Source organism: Manis pentadactyla, chromosome X, assembly GCF_030020395.1.
Source record: "Manis pentadactyla isolate mManPen7 chromosome X, mManPen7.hap1, whole genome shotgun sequence".
Lineage (NCBI taxonomy): Eukaryota > Metazoa > Chordata > Mammalia > Pholidota > Manidae > Manis > Manis pentadactyla.
In genome coordinates, this window is record NC_080038.1 from 87,371,862 (window position 1) to 87,392,087 (window position 20,226).

The following is a 20,226-nucleotide window of genomic DNA, read 5'->3' on the forward strand; positions in this document are numbered from 1 at the left end:
ATTTTTTTTCGGATAATGCATTTTCTCACACAGTACTTCACAAAGGTTTATGTGCGCACACACCACCCGAGATCTTATTAAAGTGCAGACTCAGTAGTCTGGTAGAGGAACCTGAGATTCTGTATTTCTAAGAAGCCCTCAGGCAGTGTCCATGCCACTAGTCTGGGAAGCACACTGAGTAGCAAAGCTCTGCCAACCTAAAAGCAAGAAACCAGTTAAAGAGGTAAAGTGTTTATTTGGGATCAAAGAATTTCAACTCAGAGTACACGGCTTTAGGTGGAAGCTCAAATAGTGTCTTGATTACAGGAAGTAAACTGAGGGTTTTGATTAAATAAAAAAGAAGATTAGGTAAGTTGTTCTTTAAGAAAACTTCATTGGTACCAAGAAGCAGGGCTAGATTTGTACTTCATTGGTTGGTCAGGCAAAGTAGTCACTAGGCCAAAGTTCACTTGTGTGAGTTTTTTCAAAAAGGGTTTTTTAATTCTTGCTGATTTCTTGGAACATTGGTTGGTGTGGCCCAGTTCAAGGGTTTAGAAAGCAGGACATGCAAAGCAGTTCCTCTTAAATGGCTACTCCAGCTCCATTTTTAAGTGGTTCCACTTTTGTCATTTTCACCGTTCTAACAAAAGTGTTGAGTAGTTAACCAAAAGAGAGATGATGGAGACCCCTGCAACACTGGCCATGATGAATTAAGACATTAAAATAACTCATGATGATCTGTGAAAAAGCTTCAAAAGACATGACACTATATTTTAAGATATATGAAAATTTACTGTACTGGAGTTTATATTATAGACATGTTGGAATATGCCCTGTTCTGAAGGGTAGAAAAGCATTCCAGAGAGTTCTGAAGTGTTAGTATGTACTTGTTAGATTCTTCAGCAAAAAGATTTTCTTTTTTTACTGGGTCTTTACAACATCTTATTTTGACAATTTTCATTTGAAAAACAATGTCATCATGTCATCTAGGTAAGGACAAATGGTATTTTTATTCTAGGTGTGTGACTATATACAGATTCTCTATTTCTAGAAAAGTAATCAGAAGAACAGGCAGGTAGGGCATTAGCAAAGTAGACTAGTAGCTTCACAGTCAACTAATTGAGTAAGCAAAGATCTTATATGCACATGAAGTCATTATGCTTCCCATTACACACAAGCTGATTAAAAATCCTTCTGGATCATTGCTAGTGCTGATGTTCAGATTTGTGTGAACTACTGTCAGAATGGGGAAGGTGAATAAAAGAAGCTGAGCAAGTCACAGAAAGTAAATGCAGAGACAGAGAAGTTTCCAATTGAATGTGGGGTGCTGGACTGTTTTATTTGACTACTTTTGCATGTATCCAGAAAAATCTGCTTTTTGTGTATGTCTATTGAGTCATAAAAAAGAAATGTCCTGTTGTTAAAGTACTAATAGTTTTGAGAAAGCATATTTGCTTAACAATTCAATGTGGATATATTCTATGATAGGAACTTTAATTGGGTAAGAGCTGATTATGTGTGAGTTTTATTTCTTTTTTTAAATCTCATTGCTTACTAATACGTTAGTCTTTTAAAAAATCTCATTGCTTACTAATACATTAGTTTGAAAGCTTGAAGAATTATTGACTGATTATTTGTTTTTGCATCTTGTTTTATTATCATCATTCATTTTCCCTGCAATCTTTCCCCTTGGTCTCCTCCTCTCAGTATGCTTTAAGGGGCTCTATGCCTTGAGTCTAATGGACATGAAATGAAGGGAAGTCTGTGTTTTTAGTATCTGTGGTGCTTTCTAAATATAGATGCTTAAGGCAACTGTAGGCAGATGTATTTTCATCTCTCATGGTATATGGCTTTTTCTATTCTATTGTAGGAATCAAAGTTAACCAATTTCTCTTGAACATTAATGTGTACATGAATTAAAGCTTCACACATTTTAAAATACATTATTTTGTTCAAATTATTTTAGAATTCTCAAATTAAGTATCCAAACTTTTCCCAGGAGCAATAATGATCATAAAGTCGAAAGTAAAATATTCACGGTTAAGTTTACAGATTGTATACTTTTTTTGTAAGTGGGTGGATTGGTATGTTAGAAGAAGTAAAATTTGGAACATGTTATTCCTAATCAGGTTTACCCTCATACTACATAGGCATAAGTACAAATAAATATTCTTCCCCAAGGTGAAGGTTGAACATATTGAATGTGAAGCAAACTAACTTAACTCTCAGCAGGAATTAATAAAAAGAATACCTGCCATTTTGTAACTTCCCACAATTTATAGAGACATAAACCATCTTTAATATTATGTTTTTATTGTATAGACATAGCAGCCCCATTTTCTTGCTCCAACACAAGAGCATTTCATTGTAATTATATTTTTAAATGCTCTGTACACTGGCTGTATTTATGAGACCAAGCCATTTTATTGTAATATTCTGAGGTATAATATTTTTAGTAACTCTATGGCAAAATGCCATTATTTTCTAAAAAATGTCATAGGTGAGCAGCAAAAAATGTGTTTTTAATCAATGAAATTTGTTTTAAACTATTGTATCTTGAGGTTGGTAAAGAAACTGCTATACATTTGGAATGCTGAATACTGTATCAGACTTCAGCTTTTGCTGGTTTATCATGAGTAATTATCTGATGAAGATAGTGTTAGGCATGTATGAGAGTTCTTGAAGCAATGATTTGCAGTTTTGAGATATTACTGTAGATCAAATGATAACACCTCTTTGGTATTCTTTTTCTTCTGTCTTGAACCTATTATCTTTAAGAAAATATAGAAATGGCTTCTAAGACAAATACTTATTTGTATGGAAAAGTAAGTAGTCATTAGAAGGATACATAAATTAATCCTTAGTGTCTTCTTTAAGTAACTCCTTCCTGTTTTTGAAGGAAAGAATAATTTTTTTATCAAATGAATAAATACATATCTACTTCGTATTGTATGTTCAGTGAGGACAATATGGTTAGGAATAAGGGGGAATGGAACATAGTCTACATTCTATCAATAACTCTGTAACCTTGAAGAAGTCAACTATTCTCATTGGACCTATGTCACATATTTGTAAAATAGGCTTGGAATAGGTCTATAATTTTGTAGCTCAATTTTCCCATACATAACATTATATTCCACTTAAATGGCAATTTTAAAATGCTCTACTTTTTTCTGTTACATAACCTTAATTTCTTAATATTGAATAATAGCTATAACCCATACCTGTTACTCTTCCCAAAGGATTGAACCTGAATTTTTTTCTTGAGCTAACAAAATTGTGTGCAATGTTAAATATACAAAAACTTAAAGATGAAGGTGAAAACCTCATAATACCTCAAAAATTCACCAGCTAAAGGCATAGAATAGCTTACCCAGTTGAGGCCTCAAGGGAAATTCTGGTAGACATATAGGTATGATATGACTTTAACAAATATTAAAGAAAATAAAGGAAACTTTTAAATGATCACAAGCAGCAATAAAACATTTTAAAAAGATTATTAGAGTCTTCTACTATAGATATCAATTCAGTGTCAGTGATTAATAAGTACCAAATCAATCATGTATAAGTTGGGAGACATAGTAAAAGTTTCCTAGAAAATTCTAATAAACCATAGGGTGCTCGAAGCAAAAGATACTACCTAAGAACAATCATAACTTGACGAATGTTTCTTTTCCTTCTTAACATTTTAAAGGTAACTTAAATGTTCCAAAAAATAACTATTATTTTTCATGTACTGTTTAATTTATTTACAAATAGAGGTGACACTCTGTTTAGTGCTGCTTTAAGGCTGGAAAGCTGAGTTGTTGGTGAAATGTTAACTGTTCTACATCTATTATCTGTCATAATTGCCTCATGAAACATGCCATTCTACCATGGCCCACTATCTTCTGAGAAATGCTTAAGGCTTTGTATGACTTTCTGTTTGGCTATTTTGTCCCTAAATTTACATTGTATTTTCAACTGATTCTATTGCACTCCTATTAATCTGTGTTTATAATTTCATACATCTGCCAAAAAGTTACACAGACACATATATGTCATCATTTAGAGTCTTTTTTATTACTTGAAGAATATATCATTCTAGCCAAATGTTGGAATAAAAAATATATACTTTTTCTTGCTGCAAATCTGCTGAGGGCTTACTCTTTCTATTGGTTAATGATAAGCCTTACCTCCCACCTGTGGGTTGGTGAATAGAGATGATTATTTCACTAGATTTCATTGGTAGTCTAAAGGGAGGATATATGTACTTAAAGACAAAGTTAATTACATACTGCTTTCTTTTTTAGTATACTATGAAAAGATTTGCTTCGTTCAGCACAGGCCTAGTAATAATGTTTAATGATTGTATTTTTCCTAGAGTATATAGCACGGGTAAGAGAAAGTAATGAACACCCTTATATAAACATACTCTCTCACTGGGAGTAATTACTACTCTATATTTACAACACAAATACACACACATATCTATTTTTCAATAATGTTGTGTATTTTTTGTTATTTCTGGAATGATCTGTAAAGTTCTAAAGAGCCCATGGAAATACTATATTAAAGACTTATGTTACGGATATATCTGGCATATCCCTGAAGTCAAATTACTTATATATCTTAAAACCTATTACAATATAGTTTCTAAGAAATTCAACACATACATATGTTCAAAGAACTCATATTTTGTTCTCAGGTCAGTAATATGATGGTATGGTGAATTCTTGATAGAGTTTGACATACAATTTCTGATGCCTTTAATGCCTATCATACAAACACAATACAACAGAGGTCACTGCCATTATCATCACATTGGCTTAATGGATTATTTGTAACTCAGGCACGTAAAGGTCTTGGGACTTTAATCCAGGTTAGGTTATTTGTCATGTTTAAACCCCAAGGAACTCTGAAGTTTTCTATAGAAATGATGGTGGCTGTCATGTGATAGTAGGTTTTTTTAAGTCTGCCAAGAAATTGTATCTTGATACATATTTTTTATTTGTACTATAGAATGATAGTTAGACTATCATTATTTCCTGATAACTCAGTATTCAACAACAAAGTCATTTTTTCTCTGAGCTTATGCCTTAATTCAACCACTGAATGATATCTCATGGGACTTTTAAAAAATACTAATAAAGCCTTAAATGTTGTTATCTGTACATTTTTTCCATCTTCTTCTGTTTATTTTATCACTCAACAGAAAATTAAGAGCAAGTTTTGCAAAGATCATTAATAAATAATGAAAGAAATGAATACCTCGGATAGGAAGCTTATTTTTTAAAGGAAAGATAAATACAGGAAAGAAAGTTACAGCAAAATTATAACTTAAGATCAAACTCTGATATTAACTTCTATTTTTTAAATGTTATGTAAGAACTAAATTTCCTTCTAAGCTTCTAGATTACCTTTTCCACTCTAACCATTTACTGAAGGCAGAGATACAATAATAATGAATGACGTTAGTAACTTATTTTATATATGTGACTGAAAAAAATAGACTCAAACTGTGGCAGTTTGAAAACTAAATGTACTAGATTTTCATAGATTCTAATTAAAGGTGAATAGTGCATTTAAATCCAGGAAATTGTGTTACAATGCCCCTGAGTTACTGATAACAGAGAGCTTCCAGAAAAATGTAATACACTGAAGAAGTGATAAACCATAAATCACTAATAAAATATAACAAGTTCATTTTTATCCAATTTAAGATAAAAATGACTTACTCAGACATTTAGGCAGAGGATTACTGTCTGTCTTGAGATAATGAAGCTTTCTCATATCTTGAGATTTCCCTGGATTTCATATGAAATCAGGATGAATTATAAATTTCCACCTAGATCTTCAACTTTAAAATCTACAAATCTCCTATTTCCCTTGCTTCAAAACACAATGAGCTGTGTGTATTTAAACACCTATCAGTTTATATGTTTGTGCAGAGATGTGTCAGATATATACATGCTATTTATTTTGTAGAACATGAATTTATAAGTCACTTTATGCCTTCCTCCCATGAGTTTAAAAATAAATCTCTTCTGGCTGCTAAATCAAGTTGTAAATACCTCATTTAGTCTGCTCCTACAGCAGCTCATAAGAAAAGAAAGGTTGCTTTTCCATATTTTACCTCTGGCCTCATCTTATGCAGTGACTGCTGATTATAAGTACTATTAGTGAAATAGAAATCAGCATGGAGCACTCAAGTTGCTTTTCAAATAAAGTTCTTGTTTCAGCATTTAGTTTCCCAAAAGGCTTTTAATCAAGGTTATGGGAAAGTCCATAAACTTTCTGCTGAATATTTAACAAGCTGGAGGTCACTGAAAACATGTCTTATCAAGGGCAAGTGAAATGAGATTGCAATCAGGAAAATAGACTCAATGATAAGCAAAGCTTTGTCTCCTAGATAAAATCTAACCAAAAATAAAATCAAAGCGACTCACACTTTCACCTTTTTTTTGTAAGATTCAATTTTCCTACTTTGAGCCATAATTTTCAAAAATGGTAAATAGGACTGAGTAATTCATTTGATTCACTAGCTTATCTTTAAGATGATTAGAATTCTGCACAATGGAGATACTGGCAGAATTTAACTAAGAAGACTTCACTGAAGCTTTACCATTTAATATTAAAAGCATAATTTCTTTTGATAAAAAGACATTTAAAAATACCATATGATATCCATACACTTTCTTATTGACCTAACCTACTTTTTCTAATACCTAAATAAAAAATCCATGAAGTTATATTTCTACCCTCAACGGAATCAAGTTATGAAAGAAGACAGAAACAGATTTTAAAATACATATTATGCCAACTTCTGAAATAAACGAATGACTGAATGAATGGACTTTCAATCTACCTTCATTTATGTTCAAATTGGCTGTATAGAGAAGTTGTCTTTAGCTGGATCACAAAGAAATGTAGAAAGACATTTTCTATTATGTCCACTCTCTTCGTTAATTAACAAAAATCTATATAAGAGATTTAGCCTTACTATAACTTCATTTTAATCTATAGTAAAAATATACTACCATTTGTTATTTATCTTAAAGTTGTGTGTATAGGGATAGGAACCTTATTCTTTTTTAAAGTGAACGATTTTTTTTTAGGGAAAAAATGAATAATGGAGCTGCAAAGAATCTGCAACTTACTGCCTTCCTATTTACATACCTTTGGATCTATTCCCTGAGCAGAGTTTAAGTAGAACTGTGTGTGGCTGGGCAATAGGATGGTCTTTGAAACTAATCACTAAGTTCTACTTCTCCATCTAGTATGGCCAAGGTAGGCAGGTATTAGGGAGTGGATTTAACTACATATAATAGAGTCAACTCTGGCCTCTGCCATTTTCTCTAAGCAAATACAAAACTGAAGAATTTTAAGGGACTGAAATGAGTGGTTGTAACACAGCATGGAAATAATATGCTGTTATTGCCCCCAACACTTCCTATGAAGACTAAAGATGTGTACCACAGGATGGTGTTTGGTTGTGACTTTGAGGCAGTTACATACTCATGCTCCATCAAGTTTCTTCCTTTGGGTAAATGTGTTTGATGATAATATCTACCTCATTGGATTGTTTTGAAGTTCAAATAACATAAGCAATGCAAAACACTTAGCACCATATCTGACACCCCTAAACAATTCAGTAAGTGCTAATATTAATATTGGATACTTTTCTAATCATATTCAAGCTATGAAACTTTCTTCAGAATCATGCACATACATGTAAATAGTGGATATGATTTAACAAAGTCTGTGAACCCTTTCAAGATTCAGTTGCCTTTGGCCTGAACAAGGAAGGACATAGGTTTTAGTCTTCATGGTTAGAAGAAGCTTCATTGACTTTCATATTCTCAGAACAGTCCACTCTGGTAAATAAATGGTTTCTCTGGTTCTTTTCTTAAGAAAATAATTGTAATAACTAAATGAATAAGTTTACCAATTGTTTTTTCTTCTTGTAGACAGAGTTTTAGTTGTTATCTTCTTTTTTTTTATCTCTGCTTCACTTTTTATTACAAAAAACATTATTTTGGGATTTAGAATAAAAAACAAAATAAAAATAGCCATAATATCACTTTAAAATATAATACCAGCGATGGAGAGAGGAGCCAAGATGGTGGCGTGAGTAGGGCAATGGAAATCTCCTCCCAAAACCATATATATTTTTGAAAATACAACAAATACAACTATTCTTAAAAGACAGACCAGAAGATACAGTAAAACAGCCAGGCTACATCTACACCTGCGAGAATCCAGCACCTCACAAAGGGGGTAAGATACTAGCCACTGCCTGGCAGGACCTGAGTGCTCCTCCCACCACAACCCACCAGTGGGAGGAGAGAAGTCAGAGAAGGGTGAGAGTGGGAGCCCAGGATTGCTAAATACCCAGCCCTAGTCATCCGCACTGGGAGTGCAGACACACAGTGCATGGTGTGCTGGATACTAGGGAAACAGAACAGTAAAATCTGCAAGTGGGTCCCCGCAGCCGGTGCCCATGGGACAAAAGAAAAGTGAGTGCTTTTTGAAAGTCCTAAAGGGACAGGGGCCACACAGCTGAATGGAAGAGTACCAGCACACACAGCCCAGCAGCTGGAAATCCCGGGGAAATTCAGACCCCTAGAAGACAGCACAGCTCTGAAGACCCTCACGGCGATAAACAGCCTCCCATCCATTCCTCCACCAGCGAGGCCCCACCATAGCAGAGGAGTAGCCTGAGAGTGGCTGTGCACACAGCAACTGCCCAGAGCCACCTCCGCAGCTGGGCCAGACTCAGAGGCCCCGCCCATGCGTACACAGAGAGGAAGCTGGGAAAGGGTGCCAAGGGTCGCCGTTCTTGCAGGAGAGCATACCAGGTGTGCCTGCCCTCCCCACAGGGCTCTGGGATGCCATGAAGGCTACCCTGCCCGTAGCAGCTCAAGAAATAAAACTGGGAGCTGCTCTGAGGAGGGCAAGGTGACCAGCAAGCAGGAAGGGACTTTGTTCTCCCAGCTAACATATGCATTACATGCATAAGACTACCTCTATAGCCATGAAAAGGCAGAAGAATCTGATCCAGTCCAGAATCACCCAGATAACCCCTAAGAAGGAGTCTGGGGAGATAGAATTCACTAATCTTCCTGAAAAAGAATTCAAAATAAAGGTCATAACCATGATGAAGGACCTGCAAAGAAATAAACAAGAGCTAAAGGATCAAGTTAGGAGGGAGAATACAGAAATAAAACAATCTCTGGAAGGACTTAAGAGCACACTGGATGAGGTGCAAGAGGCCATTAATGCAATAGAAATCAGAGAAAAGGAACACAGAGAAGCTGAGGCAGAGACAGATAAAAGAATCTCCAGGAATGAAAGAATATTAAGAGAACTGTGTGACCAATCCAAACAGAACAATATTTGCATTAGAGAGGTACCAGAAGAAGAAGAGAGAAAAATGAATAGAAAGTGTCTTCGAAGAAATAATTGCCAAAAACTTCCCCAAACTGGGGGAGGAAACAGTCTTTCAGACCATGGAAGACGACAGAACTCCCAACACAAGGGGCCCAAGGAGGACAACACCAAGACACATAATAATTAAAATGGCAAAGATCAAGGACAAGGACAGAATATTAAAGGTAGCCTGAGAGAGAAAAAAGGTCATCTACAGAGGAAAATCCATCTGGCTATCATCAGACTTCTCAACAGAAACCTTACAGGACAGAAGAGAATGGCATGACATATTTAATGCAATGAAACAGAACGGGCTTGAACCAAGAATACTGTATCCAGCACGATTATCATTTAAATATGAAGGAGTCATTAAACAATTTCCAGACAAACAAAAGTTGAGGGAATTAGCCTCCCACAAATCACCTCTACAGGATATTTAAAAGGGACTGTTCTAGATGGAAGGACACATAAGGCAAAATAGATGGCACCAGAGAAGATAAAATCACACCAAAGAAAGTAGACTAACCAAATACTAACCAAAGGAAAAAATAAAACCAACTACTCACAGAAGCAGTCAAAGGACACACAAAAGAGTACAGAATAAAACACCTAACATATAAGGAATGGAGGAGGAGGAATAAGAAGGGAGAGAAATAAAGAATCATCACACTGTGTTTATAATAGCTTAATAAGTGAGTTAAGATAGATGGATAGATAGTAAAGAAGTTACCCTTGAACCTTTGGTAACCATGAATCTAAAGCCTGCAATAGCAATAAGTACATATCTTTCAATAATCACCCTAAATGTAAATGGACTGAATGCACCAATCAAAAGGCATAAAGTAACAGAATGGATAAAAAAGCAAGACCCATCTATATGCTGCTTACAAGAGAGTCACATCAAACCCAAAGACATACACACACTAAAAGTCAAGGGATGGAAAAAGATATTTCATGCAAACAATAGGGAGAAAAAATCAGGTGTTGCAATACTAGTATCAGACAAAATGGACTTCAAAACAAAGAAAGAAACAAGAGATAAAGAAGGACATTACATAATGATAAAGGGGTCAGTCCAACAAGAGGATATAACCATTATAAATATATATGCACCCAATACAGGAGCACTAACATATGTGAAACAAATACTAACAGAATTAAAGGAGGAAATAGAATGCAATGCATTCATTTTAAGAGACTTCAGCATACCACTCACTCCAAAGGACAGATCAACCAGACAGAAAATAAGTAAGAACACAAAGGCACTGAAAAACACACTAGAACAGATGGACCTAGTGGACATCTACAGAACTATACACCCAAAAGCAGCAGGATACACATTCTTCTCAAGTGCACATGGAACATTTTCCAGAACAGACCACATACTAAGCCACAAAAAGAGCCTCAGTATACTCAAAAAGATTGAAATTCTACCAACCAACTTCTCAGACCACAAAGGTATAAAACAAGAAATAAATTGTACAAGGAAAGCAAAAAGGCTCACAAACACATGGAGGCTTAACAACATGCTCCTAAGTAATCAATGGATCAATGACCAAATTAAAATAGAGATCAAGCAATATATGGAGATAAATGATAACAATAGTAGAGAGCCCCAACTACTGTGGGATGCAGCGAAGGCAGTTCAAAGAGGAAAGTATGTAGCAATCCAGGCCTATTTAAAGAAGGAAGAATAATCCCAAATGAATATTCTAAAGTCACAATTATTGAAATTGGAAAAAGAAGAACAAATGAGGCCCAAAATCAGCAGAAGGAGGGACATACTAAAGATCAGAGAAGAAATAAATAAATTTGAGAACAGTAAAATGATAGAAAAAAGCATTGAAAGCAAGAGGTTGTTCTTTGAGAAAATAAACAAAATAGATAAGCTCCTAGCCAGACTTATTAAGAGAAAAAGAGAATCTACACAGACCAACAGAATCAGAAACGAGAAAGGAAAAATCACAACGGACCCCACAGAAATACAAACAATCATTAGAGAATACTATGAGAATCTATATGCTAACAAGCTGGAAAACCTAGAAGAAATGGACAACTTCCTAGAAAAATACATCCTTCCATGACTGACTAAGAAGAAACAGAGAATCTAAACAGACCAATTACCAGCAATGAAATTGAAGCGGTAATCAAAAAACTACTCAAGAGCAAAACCCCCGGGCCAGATGTATTTATGTCAGAATTTTATCAGACATACAGAGAAGACACAGTACCCATTATCCTTAAAATTTTCCAAAAAACAGAAGAAGAGGGAATACTTTCAGACTCATTCTATGAAGTGAGAAACACCCTAATACTAAAATCAGGCAAAGTCCCCACCAAAAAGGAAACTTATAGAGCAATATCCCTGATGAACATAGATGGAAAAATACTCAACAAAATATTAGCAAACCAAATTCAAAAATACATCAAGAGGATCATACACCATGACCAAGTGGGAATCATCCCAGGGATGCAAGGATGGTACAACATTTGAAAATCAATCAACATCATCCACCACATAAACAAAAGAAGGACAAAAACCACATGATCATCTCCATAGATGCTGAAAAAGCATTTGACAAAATTCAATATCCATTGATGATAAAAACTCTCAACAAAATGGGAATAGAGGGCAAGTACCTCAACATAATAAAGGCCATATATGATAAACCCACAGCCAACATCATACTAAACAGCGAGAAACTGAAAGCTTTTCCTCTGAGATCAGGAAAAAGACAGGAATGTCCACTCTCCCCACTGTCATTCAACATAATAATGGAGGTCCTAGCCATGGCAATTAGACAAAACAAAGAAGTACATGGAATCTAGATTGGTAAAGAAGAAGTTAAACTGTCACTATTTGCAGATGACATGATATTGTACATAAAAATCTCTAAAGACTCCACTGCCAAACTACTAGAACTAATACCAGAATTCAGCAAAGTTACAGGTTACAAAAGTAATAAACAGAAATCTGTGACTTTCCTATATGCTAACAATGAACTAATAGAAAGAAAAATGAGGGAAACAATTCCATTCAAAATTGCATCAAAAAGAATAAAATACTTAGGAATAAACCTAACCAATTAAGTGAATGACCTATACTCTGAAAACTATAAGACACTCAGGAGAAAATAAAGAGGACACTGACAAATGGAAACTCATCCCATGCTCTTGGCTAGGAAGAATTAATATCGTCAAAATGGCCATCCTGCCCAAAGCAATATACAGATTCGATGCAATCCCTATCACATAACCAACAGCATTCTTCAACGAACTGGAACAAATAGTTCAAAAATTCATATGGAAACACCAAAGACCACAAATAGCCAAAGCAACCCAGAGAAGGAAGAATAAAGTGTGGGGGGATTGTACTCCCCAACTTCAAGCTCTACTAAAAAGCCACAGTAATCAAGACAATTTGGTACTGGCACAAGAAGAGAGCCACAGAGCAGCGGAACAGAATAGAGATTCTAGATATTAACCCATACATATATGGTCAAGGAGCCATGGACATACAATGGGGAAATGACAGTCTCTTCAACAGTTGGTGCTGCCAAATCTGGACAGCTACATATAAGATAATGAAACCGGATCACTATCTAACCCCATACACAAAAGTAAACTCGAATTGTATCAAAGACCTGAATGTAAGTCATGAAACCATAAATCTCTGAGAAAAAAACATAGGCAAAAATTTCTTGGACGTAAACATGAGTGACTTCTTCATGAACATATCTCCCCGTGCAAGGGAAACAGAAGCAAAAATGAACAAGTGGGACTATATGAAACTGAAAAGCTTCTGTACAGCAAAGGACACCATCAATAGAACAAAACGGCATCCTACAGTATGGGAGAATATATTCATAAATGACAGATCCGATAAAGGGTTGACATCAAAAATATATAAAGAGCTCACACACCTCAACAAACAAAAAGCAAACAATCCAATTAAAAAATGGGCAGAGGAGCTGAACAGATGGTTCTCCAAAGAAGAAATTCAGATGGCCAACTGACACATGAAAAGATGCTCCACATCGCTAGTCATCAGAGAAATGCAAATTAAAAACACAATGAGATATCACCTCACACCAGTAAGAATTGCTACCATCCAAAAGACAAACAAGGGTTGGCGAGGTTGTGGAATAAGGGGAACCCTTCTACACTGCTGGTGGGCATGTAAATTAGTTCAACCATTGTGGAAAGCAGTATGGAGGTTCCTCAAAGAGCTCAAAATAGAAATCCCATTTGACCCAGGAATTCCACTTCTAGGAATTTACCCTAAGAATGCAGCAGCCCAGTTTGAAAAAGACATATGCACCCCTATGTTTATCGCAGCGTTATTTAAAATAGCCAAGAAATATAAGCAACCTAAGTGTCCATCAGTAGATGAATGGATAAAGAAGATGGGTACATATACACAATGGAATATTATTCAGCCATAAGAAGAAAACAAATTCTACCATTTACAACAATATGGATGGAGCTAGAGGATATTATGCTCAGTGAAATAAGCCAAGCAGGGTAAGACAAGTACCAAATGAGTTCAGTCATATGTGGAGTATAAGAACAAAGAAAAAAGTGAGGGAACAAAACAGCAGCAGATACACCAAACCCAAGAATGAACTAACAGTTACTAAGGGGAAAGGGAATGGGGAGGATGTGTGGGAAGGGAGGGATAAGGGGGATGTGCAGAAAGAAAGGGGGCATTACAATTAGCATGTATAGTGTGGGAGGGGCATGGCGAGAGGTGTTCAACACAGAGAAGACAAGTAGGGATTTTACAGCATCTTACTACTCTGATGGACAGTGACTGTAATGCGGTTTGTGGGGGGGACTTGGTGATGGGGGGAGTCTAGTAAACATAATGTTCCTCATGTAATTGTAGATTAATGATACAAAATAAAAAATACATATATTTATATGTATAATACCAGCTATATTAAAAATAAAAGTGATGCATGTACATTGTGAAATATTTAAACACCACTGTAAGGCATGAAAGGAAAAGTCAGTGTTTCCCTTAGCATCTCTCTTCACTGCTCAAAATGACCTCTTAATACAGAGAACTTTTGCTAATAGCTTTTTCTGTTTTCTTCCTACACCAAATCCATGTACCAGCATTTATGCCTATGAGAGTAAATGATTTCAAAAATATTACACAAATGGGAAATGATACAAACAGATGTATGTGCTTTGTTTTTTCACTTAAAATACATCTTGCAGAGTTTTCTACATTAAAAACAGTAGATCTAGCTTATTACTTATCAGGGCTGCATAGTATTCTAATGCATTAATGAACCATAATTGAGTTTCCCTGTTGATAGCTGTTAAGGTAATGTCCAGTTTTTGGCTGACACAGATGATGCTGCAATGAGTATTCTTGAACATATATTGTAATGCTCTATGACTAGTGTATCTGTCATAGAAACAATGGAATTGTTGAATGAAAGGGTGGGCTATGTTTTCATTATATATTTTAATTATTAAGAGAATAATTAAACACTATTATGTTTACTCTCTCATATTTTTAATTTTAATTTTTCAATTCTGATATGTGCACAATGGTACCTATTTTTGTTTTTTATGTACACTTACTGGTTTATTAATAAGGTTGAGATTTGCTATTTATGTTGTTTTTTTCTTCTGTGGATTACCTGTTCATAAATATTGCCAATTTATCTACTTAAATTCTTATTTATTTACATAGTATTTATATAGTCTTGATAACAAAAATTTTCATGTATGCTTATTGCATGTATCAGATTTCCTTCTCCTTTTTATCTTCCCTTACTATATATACTTTTAAAAATATATTGGTAAATTGTTAAATAACTGCAAAATTGCCTGACACAAAGGACAAACTAGCTTGCCATCTCACTAGGTGTATATGAGCTTGCCATTTCCCTGCAGTGTTGCATACACTGAATACTATCAATATATTTTACATTTTGCCAAACTGACACATGAAAAAAGTGTCTCATTGATATCCAGAAATAATTTTCCATATTTGTGAGTGAGACAGAACATCTTACATGTTTTAACATTTGTTCACCAGAATATTAATTTCAGCTATAAAAAATTTCCCCATATCATTATTACTTTGCAACATGTTGGACTTTTACCAATTACTGTAGGTTTTTTCTTTTTACAATAAATTCTCAAACTTCTCAGTTATGTAAAGCTGGATTCATAGAAATTAATTTGCATTATTAAGTGCATAGAGAAGGCAGAAGAAGCACTCAATGTTAGTACTTGCCATGCTACACTAGAATACAGGTAATTGCGAGAAATGCCTTGTTCATTACTGTTGTTTATAGGATTCTATTTTTATATAAACCTATATAGATTTTATCTGTCTGAAAGCAGTTTAGCATTAAAATATTTTTTACAGTGTACTCTACTATATTTAGAGTGAAAAAATTTAAGCTGGGAAATGTTAGCATTACAGTAATATATGGTATATTATATAATTCCTGAGGACCAGGGGAAATATATATAATTTACTATTCTGAAATAAGTTTTAAAATATTTTAGTAGAATTTATTTTGCTATCGTGATTTCCTTTGGTTGTGGAAATTTTAATCATGGAGGACCAATTTGAAAGATGTTATTTACAACACCAAATGGGTTTTAGGTTTAACATAAATTATGTGTTATCCAATAATATGACTGTTGTTGTCATAGTTGAGCAGAGGAAAACACAAGCATACCACACAATATTTATGCTCAGAGCTTAGTTTGACAATCTGTTTAAAAGCCACATCAAAATACTCAACTTCCCCACTGTTAATTGCTCTGAGTTCAAGAAGTAGAGGACTATTAAAGAACTGTTTTTATTTTTGCTGTAACTATTTTGATTCATGAATAAATTCTGTGTTGGTGATGAAAGCCTTCTGAATTAAGTATATAAATGGAAAAATAGCATAACAATGCAAGAAAATGATAATAAGAGAGAACGTGATTTGGTTGAAATGATAGAGCTGTGCAGTGTTTTTCCCCACTAGCTCAGGAATACAAAAAATTTCAAACTCTTTGGTCCATAAAATTGCAACAGATGCATTGTATTGAAATCATGCTTTGTTAATAATTGGGTTAAAAGTAGCAATGGCTAAACTCAAGTGAAGATTTGGTTCTTAAGTCTATTTGATTCACATTACTCTTAGTTAATTGTTTTACTCTACCCCATTTTACTTGTGCTTATTCTATTTCAATTAATGGACTCTTAATTTGTATTTACTGAAAATCAATGCCAAGAAATTGCTTATTCAAGACTTATGCTTTAAAGTGTGAAATATTTATCTTTCCCCAGCACTTTAAAAGCCTATCTTTTAACATTTTAAAATAAACATATATTTACACATTGGACTGGTGATAGCAAAATTAAACTAGAATTATGACTGTAGTAATAGCTTTAATTACTTTGTAGGCAATTTTGAAGGATGCATACATGTGGCAGTAAAGACTTCCCTCCTCCCAGTGGCATTAGTGGAATGTATTTTTAAAGAAACCGTCCTTCACGCATTTCAGGGTGTTTTTCCCCTATCATTGTTACTGAGAAATTTGGTAGGAAAGAACATAATTAAGGGAGAAAAATCACACTTAGGAATTACCACGCGTGACTATCTCTTCTCCCATTGCTTGCTTGTAGGCATCCCTCCAGGTGTTTAGCTAGAGATAGTATGAGTCACTTTCTTAGTACAAAGAGAGAGTGACTTGGTGACATACTGTCAATGTTGGGAATTAGTTGCACAACTACAAAAGATATATTCTTATGATATTTTCAAAGTGAAATTGGTACTTGAGTAAGTACTCTTCACACAGAATTCACCCTGCAGTGCCAGGTAAAAGGATTTTAATGTTATACATACATGAAAGGGAGAATAAGAAAGGGGGTGAAGAGAAGAAAACTTTGAGGAGAAATAGTAGATTCCTTTAAGATACAAAGAAAAATATAATTTATAATTATCATTAACTTTTGTCAAATAGTCTTAAAGGATTTAATAGCCTGTATATCCAGAAGCCCAACCAAGACATTTATTATTATAAAACATAGTAACAGCCCCAGCCTCCTCCCCCTCGGATGTGGCTTGAGGTTGAAGTGCTCCTGGCAGGAGACGCTGCAGAGCAGGGACCCGGAGCAGCTCAGAGACAGTGAATAATAGCTCTTCAAGTCTGCAATAAAAAATGGCCTCCAATAAAACTACATTGCAAAAAATGGGGAGAAAACAGAATGGGAAGAGTAAAAAAGTTGAAGAGGCAGAGCCTGAAGAATTTGTGGTGGAAAAAGTACTAGACCAACGTGTAGTGAATGGGAAGGTGGAGTATTTCCTGAAGTGGAAGGGATTTACAGATGCTGACAATACTTGGGAACCTGAAGAAAATTTAGGTTGTCCAGAGTTAATTGAAGCATTTCTTAATTCTCAAAAAGCTGGTAAAGAAAAAGATGGTACAAAAAGAAAATCTTTATCTGACAGTGAATCTGATGATAGCAAATCAAAGAAGAAAAGAGATGCTGCTGATAAATCAAGAGGCTTTGCCAGAGGTCTTGATCCTGAACGAATAATTGGTGCCACAGATAGCAGTGGAGAATTAATGTTTCTTATGAAATGGAAAGATTCAGATGAGGCAGACTTGGTGCTCGCGAAGGAGGCAAATATAAAGTGTCCTCAAATTGTAATTGCTTTTTATGAAGAGAGACTAACTTGGCATCGTGTCCAGAAGATGAAGCTCAGTAATTGTGTTTGCATTGCTTTTTATATATATTTATACATATATATAAAACCCATATATATAAAACCCAGGTCTTGTTTTTTTGACTTACCAGTGTGGAGAAATAACTACATTCTCTTGAAAATCAAGTTTGATATGTTTGTTTTAAAGTGGTATTGGGGGAGTTGTTGAGTTTTGTGGGGCAGGGGAGTTATGTTGTTTTTTTTTTGTATAGCACTGCTTACTTTGAACAAATAAAAGCTTTCTGTAGTGGCTTCCTTTATCAGAAAAGAACATTTTGATATCATGGTATATTATTTTCTCTGCATTAGATAACAGTTTTTCTAAATGCTGTAGGTAATGAGAACTTGTGTTTCATTCATGCCTAAGGACCTTTTTGAGTTTTTTTTATTGGGTTTTTTGTGTGTGTGCACATAAAATACACATGTAAATGGTTTCTTAATTTTCTTTTTAAAAAACATTCACCAAAACAAAATGCATTTCACAATCATGGATAAGCCCATGTTTATGGGATGCTATGATTTTGAGTAACCTAAAAATAAATCACTTCAGGTTAAGTTGAAAGATTTCCTGAAGCCATAGCCTTTCAGATTAAATAGATAATGTTATAAATAAGTGGACAATTTAAAAGTAACCATATGAGAATCCATGTTTACAGACATGCAAATCCCAAATTTATTTCGAGAGTCCCATATAGGAAAATGTTAATCACTACCAACAACCTCCCCATCCAAATGAAAAAAACTAGACAAGTCCTCGTGTGTTTTAATTAGACAAGCAAGACAGTTAAGTGGACATTTAAAGGTTCTTTATAGCGAACCATTATTCCCTTACAAGAAGTTGAAATCCCTACTCTATATCGATCATGACTCATGGAATGTCTGAGACTCCATTTGTGGAAACCTAATCAGTTAAGAGATGTTGGCAATTTAGGACCTACCAGAATAAATGAGTAAACAAGCTTTTGTAATCTAAACTCTTGACCTGCATGTTTTTCTTTACCCCAATTCATTCCTTATATGTAGGTCAGTCTCAGTATTCAAGTTGCTGGTTCAGCAGAAGCCAGGAAAAACAGTAACTTTGTCGTGATCAGAATGTCACCCAACTGTATATTGTTTACTTTATTGTAAATAACTGGTAAACAGTGGTCAATAAATAATTTTATATTCCTTTAAAAAAAATACAGTAACAAATATTACTATTTCTAGAAGTCATATTTTGAATCAACAATGCCAAAAATTTATAAGGGACAATGCGAAAATAAGAGAGTCTGCATAACTAGTAAGAAGTGCTTTCTGGAGAGATTTTGGATGAATCAGTTGGTATTTGATGACCTCAAACGTCTTCTATTAAGGAAAAACATCTGTACCTTGGGAGTAAGAAAGAAGTATCTGCAAACTCTCTAAAAAGCAACTTAGATTTATGTGGTATTATTCAGTAAGCAAAGTCTTCATTCAAGAAAATCCATTTACATTTGATTGTTAGCTGTGGAAGTGGATGATAAAGTCAGCAGATTAAATAACCTCAATATTTTCTTTATTCCAAGTTATTTTGTATCACTAGTTTTTAATACGAATAAATATATGAGGCAGAAAGATTTTTAAATCCAAATATATTGCAAAGGATTATTGTCAGAGAAAGTTTCAGTTGGTCAACACTATGAAGACATACACATATATTTCCCTTCAGGTTGAATAAATTGGTAAAATTATATGGTTGCACTTTTTTTTTCCAGGACAGGTAAGAGTTAATAGGAAATGCAAATTAAACATGCTGTATCAGAAAGGAATAATCAGATAAATGGAGGGAAAGCAAAAGATGCTACTGCTGTTTCCTTCTTTGTGTTGTTTTCTGTAAATCACAGAGCCAAAATTGTGGCCCACATAAATCAAGGAGATAGCACTTAATTGTTTCACTCCTACATTAATTTAAATGTGCCTTAACTTTTTTTTCTCCTTTTAATTTACTTCATTTTGTTGTCTATGTTTCTTTCTGACCTATTTGGTTTTGGTTTTGGTGGGGAGAAGAATTTTGGCCAGTGCAAGTGGAAAACATACAAATCAGTAGGTATCTAATAGTGTTGACATCCACAAAATATGGGTC

General features: G+C 34.5%; 1 protein-coding gene and 1 pseudogene across 3 annotated transcripts in view; both read left to right on the plus strand.

Moving 5' to 3' along the window:
- The window catches only part of PCDH11X (protocadherin 11 X-linked), an 821,697-nt gene that overhangs the window by 617,137 nt on the left and 184,334 nt on the right, over positions 1 to 20,226 (plus strand). The gene's annotated exons all lie outside the window — the stretch shown is intronic.
- LOC118907155 (chromobox protein homolog 3-like) lies at positions 17,422 to 18,128 on the plus strand (annotated as a pseudogene).